General features: G+C 44.2%; 1 protein-coding gene across 1 annotated transcript in view; it reads right to left on the reverse strand.

Moving 5' to 3' along the window:
* The window catches only part of LOC130110628 (NACHT, LRR and PYD domains-containing protein 12-like), a 571,318-nt gene that overhangs the window by 286,612 nt on the left and 276,020 nt on the right, over positions 1–8,686 (reverse strand).

Below are 8,686 nucleotides of genomic sequence, written 5' to 3' on the forward strand. Positions count from 1 at the left end.
TCCTGTTCCCTGTGGAACAGACACACTATTAAAATGCAGTGTTCATGTGGTGCAGCAGCAAGGCGGAGCTTTGTTGTGTGAAAGTCTATTTGGACTCATCTGCAGCTCTGTGGTCTGTTCAAACTCCACTTTATTGTCATCAGCAGCTGTGTACATGTACACAGTTAGATGAAGTAGTGATTCTCCATGACGACAGAGTGAAAACACCACACAAGACAATGTCCACAAACAGCTGGACAGTGTGGTGGAGGAGCCATGTGTGTAGCAGGACTGTTAAGTGAGAAAGGAGCAGCATGGGGTGGAGGTGCAGTCATGTGCAGCACAAAAAGCAAAGCAGCATATGTGTAACTGGGCAGCACCATCACAGGTGGTCTGTGTTGTGTTGTGTGAAGTGTGTTTACCTTCTGGTTCCAGTGCTTGTTGATGGTGTTGGAGGCGGTGGTTCACTGCCAGGTGGTGTTGAGCTGTTGTCATCACATGTGACGTCTTATAACACAACATGATTATGAAATGAGTGTTTATGTGCAGTAAATACTGAACCCCACTTACTGCACATTACAGCTGCTCACCCACTCAGCTGTTTGTATTTTCTATATAAATTGTGTATTATTACACAATAAGTACACATGTCTTCATTCATCAGCCCCTCAAAGTACTCCTTCCACCTCCTCAACACACTCTCCTCGCTTGTCGGCACATTTCCATCTCCATCCTTGATCGCCCTTACCTGCTGCACCTCCTTCCCAGCTCGGTCCCTCTGTCCAGCCAGTCGCCACAAGTCCTTTTCTCCTTCCTTAGTGTCTCAGGAGGGAGATGGTCTTCAGAGTCCACTTTAACACGCTTCATTCTGAACCGGTTTTCATGAAAGGTCATTTGTAATAAAGGTGAGGAATTGAACATTTTACTGGTTCCTTATTGGAATGAAACTCAGTTACTGGGGGCAGATCTAATCCACTCTGCCCCAAAACACCACCTTTCTGAACAGCCACCTCCTCCTCTGGGAGGTGAGGGTTTGTGGAGTGTCGGAGTCAGTCTTGCTGTCAAGAAAGCAAGGCTGTGTGATGAAGACTGAGGCAGGTGACTGTGAGAGTGAAGACCTGACTCACTGATATGTGATGAAGGGTAAAGCAGGTGTGTGTCCACATTCACAGCTGATTATGAGGCCAAACTGACAGGTGACAGTTTATCTGTTGGTTCAAGACTCTTTATTTGTTACGTCTCATTATACAAGTACAAGAGAGTCACATTCTTGTGTTTCAGCTCCTCAACACTGCAGCAGCAACAACAATACAATAACAACACATCACAACAAAACAGCAGCAATAACAATAAATAGTGTGTGGTGTATGTAAGGTGCTGTGTCTGTGTGTGTGTGTGTGTGGTGTGTAAACTGATGATCCACTGAAAACCATAGGTCAGTACCAGTCAGTCCGGCACCAGGCTTAGTGTCTTTAATGGTCTTTGTTCAAAAGCCTGGTTGCTTGGTGGAAAAAGCTGTTCTGCAGCCTACTGGTCCGGGCTTTGAGGCTGCGGTACCGCCTGCCTGATGGTAGCAGTTGGAACAGTCCATAGTTGGGGGGGCTGGGGTCTTTGATAATCCTACGGGCTTTGCTGACACAACATCGTTGTATATGTCCTGGATGGAGGGAAACTCACATCTGCTGGTGTCCCGGACCGTCCACACAACCCTCTGCAGGGTTTTGTGGTTGTGGGCAGTACAGTTCCCATGCCAGGCGGTGGAGCATCCAGTCAGGATGCTCTCGGTTGTGTCTCTGTAGAAGGCCCGTAGAATCTTGGGCCCATGTTGATGACAACAGGGGACTGTTCAGTCGTTGTAGAGCCAAACTAATTTTTTCAAGGCATTTACAATGAACTGCTGTATGTAGGAGTCCACAAATATTGTACAGTATTTAGGCTCAGGGCCAGTCCTTGTCTTATGTTACCATCCAGTGGTTGACTGGTGGTATTGCTACTTGAGGTGACCAGAAAAGATAAATGGTACAATGCAATGTGACAATGTTAAGTTAGTTTGCTGACTTGGGTTAATTTACCCATTGAAGGGGGGGGGGTCACCTTAGCCATCATTGCAACAATTGCTCCCCTGACAGAGGTGGCAGGAGCCACCACTGTTGCAGAGGTAGGGTGGCGCTGTTCGTCTGGTCGCCACGGGAAAAACATCTGTCTGTATGAATGCGTGTCTGTATGTGTGTATGTATGTATGTATGTATGTATGTGTGTGTGTGTGTGTGTCCTTCGATGTTGTCAAACCGCTCATCCAAACAACTTCACTCGACACTGCACTTCCGTGGGTCCTCAGCAACACACCCAGCGAGTGTGAAGTCGATCGGATGAATGGTTGTCGAGAAGACTGAAGGGCAGACAGACACAGACAGAGTTCCTTCCATTATAGTATGATAAGCAACTGTCTGGATGGTCTGGTAAATACAGGATCAGCTGGAAACCATGTGGAATAAATCTTACTGCACTTTAGAGAGAAAATTAACAATCCCTGATAGATAAAATCACACCCGTCACATGAAAACAAGAACAAGTCTAAAATCATTCATTGTGTTGAAGATATTTAATATCTTTTAAATATATATTTTTAAACACACACACACACACACACACACACTATATGTACAAAAGTATTGGGACACCTGGCCATTACACCTACAGGAGCTTTTATGACATCCCATTCTAACTCCATAGACATTAATATGGAGTTGCCCCCCCCCCCCCCTTGCAGCTATAATAGCTTCCACTCTTCTGGGAAGGCTTTCCACAAGATTTTGAAGTGTGTCTGTGGGAATTTTTGCCCATTCATCCAGAAGAGCATTTGTGAGGTCAGGCACTGATGTTGGACGAGAAGACCTGGCTCGCAATCTCCGTTCTAGTTCATCCCAAAGGTGTTGGATGGGGTTGAGGTCAGGCCTCTGTGCAGGCCAGTCAAGTCCTTCCACACCAAGCTCACCCAACCATGTCTTAATGGACCTTGCTTTGTGCACTGGGGCACAGTCATGCTGGAACAGAAGAGGGCCCTCCCCAAATTGTTCCCACAAAGTTGGAGGCATAGAATTTTCAGGGGTTGGGCTAGGCCCCTTAGTTCCAGCATACCAACACATTGGGACGATTCTATGCCTTCAACTTTGTGGGAACAGTTTGGGGAGGACCCTCTTCTGTTCCAGCATGACTGTGCCCCAGTGCACAAAGCAAGGTCCATTAAGGCATGGTTGGGTGAGTTTGGTGTGGAAGAAATTTACTGGCCTGCACAGAGTCCTGACCTCAACCCCATCCAACACCTTTGGGATGAACTAGAATGGAGATTGCGAGCCAGGTCTTCTCATCCAACATCAGTGCCTGACCTCACAAATGCACTTCTGGATGAATGGGCAAAAATTACCAGCGACACTCCAAAATCTTGTGGAAAGCCTTCCCAAAAGAGTGGAAGCTGTTATAGCTGCAAAGGGGGGACCAACTCCATATTAATGCCTATGGAGTTAGAATAGGATGTCATCAAAGCTCCTGTAGGTGTAATGGCCAGCTGTCCCAATACTTTTGTACATATAGTGTGTGTGTGTGTGTGTGTGTATATGTGTGTGTGTGTATATATATATATATATTTATTTTTTTATGATTATTTTTTTAATTTTTTTTTTTTTGTAGCTGGCAGGCTGTGATGGTGTGCTCAGTTTAGTTTAGAAGAAAAAACTAAAGCACCCCTTCTTCTTCTTTGTCTTCTCTATCTTGGTCAAACATTTGAGCTCCTTCTTCTGCTCTTTCTCTGTTTTGGCCAAGAGCTTCTTTTCTTCCTTCTCCCTCTTGGCGAGGAGTTTAAGTTCAACCTTCCTCTTCTTTGCCAGCTCTTTTTCATTTTTCTTATCGGCCTTAGATGTTGATGCCGTAGAACATGTTAATGGCACATTTTCCTCTTCCTTCTCACTCAAAAGAGCTGCCCATCTCTGCTCCTGCTCCTCACTGCTCCTTTTCAGCAGCTGTATCTCCTCCTGAGCTTGGAGCAGGGCAAGCTTGGTCTCCTCTGTGGTTTTGAGGAGACCAGCTTTCTCCTGCTGCCACTGGTCATGGTGGGTCTTAAATTGTTCCTCCACCTGGTGGAGGGAGGCTACCATCCTCTGTTCAGTTTCCTCCTTCAGCGAAGAGAACCTGGAGGTGAAGTATTTCTCGACCGCTGCCAACGCCTCCTCTTTCTCTGCAGCATGCCGTTCAAGTACCTCACACTCCCAGAGGACGGCGTCTTTTTTCAAGACCTCCACCTGCTGTAGTAATAATGATAATAATAATAATAATACCTATTTATATAGCACTTTTCTGAGACAAAGTTGCAAAGCGCTTTATAAAGAAATAAAACCAGACAAGGCAAAAATAAGAGTAAGCCCAAATAAGTAAGAGTAAAAATAAAACAGTATATATAAATAGATAAAAACAAATATCACACATCTGTAAAAGCTTTCACAAAAGAAAAGTTTCAAGACAAGAGTTAAAAGAAGCTAGAGACTTGGTTTGTCTTAGTTCAGCAGGAAGAGAGGTCCAAAGTGTGGGGGCTCTAACAGCAAAAGCCCCATAACCCTTTATCACAAACCCAGACCTGGAATCACCAGCAGGGCTCCATCTGCAGGTCTTAATGGTGGAGCGGGCATATGCCAAGCCAATAAATCAGAAATGTATGTAGGAGCAAGACCATTTAAAGTCTTAACAGTGAGCAATAACATTTTAAAACAGGAGATCATACCTGTAGGAGGATATCATTGTTGTTGAGAAGAGTCTCTTTTTCCTCCTCCCAGATCCTGGTGCTGGCATCCTTATCTGCGAGTGCTTTAAGGATCTCCGCCTCTCTTGAGAGAGAGTCACTATGGAGGACCTCGTTTTCATACAGGAGTTTGCCCTTCTCTTTGAGGAGAAGCTCTTTTTCCTCACACAACCTCCTGTAGCTGGCCTCCTTCTCCTGGAGACCCCTCTGCAGCAAAACAGTTTTATCGCGGGTGTAGTCGAGTTGTCCAGCCAAAAACTTCACCTGGTATTCCAGCCGATTCACTTCTTCACTCCTCTTTTTCTCCGCAAGAGCAGGAGAACTGGGTCTCTCCTTCCTGTAGTCTTTCGTTCTACTCCAGGTCTTTTCTCGCTCTCCGGAGGTGAAAGGTCTCTCTCTCCTTGTCTCCTGCTGTCTCATTGTACACTTCAAAACCGAATAAACCAGAACAAGGTCAGTTGGCATCAAACTTGTGTATAAAGTGGTGTCCTCACTTTAAAGCAGCACTGTTCAGGTGTAGCGTGGCTCACCGGTCTGCTGCCTCCCTGCACAGTGATTTGCAGGCCTTCAGGCTTTTTTCCTTGACTGTCAGGTTGGTGGAGCTGACAAGTCTTAGGGGGCTTTTTCTTATGTTTCTTGCCTTCAGGCTTGTGGTCAGGCTGCTGTGACTGGTCGTCAAGCGGGCAACGATGCGCCGCCGCCGGCTCCTCATCAAGGAAGAGGGTGGTGGGATCCTCCTCCTCAAACACACGACACTCCTCACTCTCCTCGGAAACAACCCATAACTTGGAGGGGGGCGCCATCAGGACGCCTATTTTCTGGTGTTTATTAAATGTGCACTGCGCCAGAAAATGTCTGTTGAAAAACATGAAAGTACTGTCAGGTTGACAACAAACTGCCAAAAAGGGTAATTATCTTTACATAATTAACATCTATTACTGTCATTTACAAGAAGTTTCCCTGTAATTCCATGAAGTCTTTTACTTTTAGCAGATATTGATTTTTGGAATAGTCATGCACCACTAAAAAAACATCATTATCTTAAAAAAAGATAAAGAAAAGCTTAAGTACAGGTAATTACTAGTATTGTTATCATAAAAGTACCGTAAATCTAAGACCACTGACATGTAAAACAAACATACAAGTCATTTTACTTTGCAAAGGCCCGAGTTTAAATGAAGTGTCAGAACGAGGACAGTGATGTACACTATGTTTGCTGTACAACAGATGGAAAATATCAATGAATATGCTGAGAAGGTGCTACGGCATCAGGTATGGAGAAGCTAAATTTCCTAAGACTTTAAATGAATGAATGATGATTTTTTTTCGAAAATGTAAGCACGATATAGCATACAGATAAACGATTAACAATATTCTGAAGTGATCAACAAACCCACACATCAAACTCAGTGAACAAATCTCTGTGTAACACCCGTCCCACGTAGCTATATAGTTTTCACTGTATACCTGAGGTTTGTAGTACGATGGGCGGGGCCCTGGGTACTTTTAACAAATGGCTGCCCTGCTAACCTGTGCACAATAAATGAAATTCCTAAACTAACCCTTTTTCTTTTATACAAAATGAATTTTAATTGGCGACGGTGCCTCCACTTAGCAGGAATATAGATATACTACTTTTGTTTAATCCTACTAAGAATTATGTTTTAAAGTATTTGTTCCCTCATGAACAATTTCATTAATCAGTATTTATACTTCTTACCCAAAATACACCTTCATGAAATGTAAACATGACACACACAGTACTTTAAATGCAAATTAGGAATTTAGTAAATGTAACAAACAAATATCTAAATCAATAATAAAAAATAACAATTCTTCAAAGGACAAGATACTTCACATCGCTTAAATGTATTGACCTTTTGATAATGGGCTTTCTAATTAAATTCCATTTGACTTTAAACACTTTTCTTATTTCGTTACCTATATACCTCCTACCCAAAGGGCCCACACACACTCTCACACACACCCTCAATACTGCAAAAAACAAACAAAAGAATGTCTCTTTTTTCAAAATAAAACGTTGCAGGCCTGAGTCGATGCTTGGGAGTGTGGTGACCAAAAACAAATGGCCTTTTCACTTGACTACGTCACGCAGCAAAATAAAATAGCAGGTGCATTGGTTATTGTTACACACAGACCATGAGTTGGAACCAAGCCCCCACGAACTGGCAGCCATCTTGAAGTCAGTGCGCGATTACTGGCCAAACTCAGTACTGCAGTTTGGGGCCGGAAAGAATGTGTGGGATGTGCTTGTGAACGCGCTGGCCCCAGCGGTGGCAAGGACGTTGGTCAGAAACAGACCATAATTAGCTGACATACCATATTAACCAACAGATGTATATTAAATTAATATACACCTGTTTTAATTGACATCATTGTATAGCCTATATTCGAATTTTACCTTGGAATACACTCTGTGGCGATCGCTGGAGGGTCGGTGATCAGCGTGGATGGTGATCAATGACTGATCAGCTGGGAGCGCGTGCATGCAGGCTGGGGCCGGCAAGATCGAGCACATCAACGGCGCCCAGACGAAGGTTCCTAAATAGGTTCCTAGAGGTAGGTGGTGAATTAAATGGCGAATTAAAAAAAGAAAAAAACACTCAGATGTCAAAACCTGACGATATACAGAGATGATTTCGACTTTGGTTAGTAGCCACAAACAGTTTCTTTCCTCGTAATTATTGTCTCTTTCCCCATGCTGGCGGACGTGAAAAAGTCTTTTTGGCCCCAGGTGCAGTACCGAGCTTGGTCCCTATTAAATGCGCTACTGAGCACTGGCTTCATGCGCCATTGAGCAACTTCCATAGGAATGAATGGGGGGGGGGCGTTCCCCGTGGTGTATCCAGTCTATAATACATCCATGGTGGGAACCAGGGTGATGGCTGACGAATGAAGCGAGTCAAGGCGATGAAAACCACGAGGGAAACACAGGCGGGAAATCGTCAACATGTCCGGATGAAGGGAAAAGCTGAGTGGAAGACATCTACTTGTCTTTAAGGTCCAAGGAGTACTCCCTGGTCCTCTCGGTCTTCGGCAGATTGTACGCGTCCTTTCCACATTGGGGAACTCTGCATTGAGCGGGTAAAGTACATGACGCTCCGCTCTCTCTCTCTCTTGCTGTTTTCACTACGTCCTTCACACAGCTGTCTGCTTGTCGTCTGACTCAGCCCCTGAACCGGACCTACGGGGTCAACTGGAGTTTTCCGCCCCTCCGCCATTCTGATTGGCTTTAAGTTGGCAACAACCAATGCAATTAACACAATATCACGACAGACAACCAAATACTGCCAAGAGTTAGTTTGTGACCTGTCCACGTTTCCCCTTGGTTTGTATAGCCAAACAAACTATTTAAATCTCCATCAACTTTATTGACACTACAATGAACGTAACGTAATTACATTTATCAGCCTATATTGCTTTTCTTTTTCTTTTTTTATTCACATGAACTGTATTAAACATTCATCTTAACTGATTTTAATGAAATACTTTTTTAAACGTTATGAAGTCATATGTATTTGTCTGAAATGTCAGGTTTTTAGACTGGGCTACCCCCTCCCCCTTCTAAAAGTCCTAGATGTCCTCATCAGACTCAGGCTCTCATACCAAGGTTGGATGGGTGTTTTCTGTCTCTGGATGTGTTGTTCTGTAGCAAGGACAGCTCTTTGACACGTTCGTAGTCTCTGACTGATTTAGTTACTTCTCTGTCTTGGGAGCTAAGGCTCAACTGAGTAACCATGCCTTGATGCACAATGGTTACAGGCTCCTCAGCAGGTTGTCCAGGTTGATCATATGTTAAACGAATGGCTGGTTTCTTTCCTCTAAGTGGCTTTCTGATCACCGGAGTCTCTCTCAAAGTAGTGTTGGGGGATGTGTGAGTTCCTTGGTCCACATCAG

The sequence above is a fragment of the Lampris incognitus genome, chromosome 1 (genome assembly GCF_029633865.1).
Source record: "Lampris incognitus isolate fLamInc1 chromosome 1, fLamInc1.hap2, whole genome shotgun sequence".
NCBI lineage: Eukaryota > Metazoa > Chordata > Actinopteri > Lampriformes > Lampridae > Lampris > Lampris incognitus.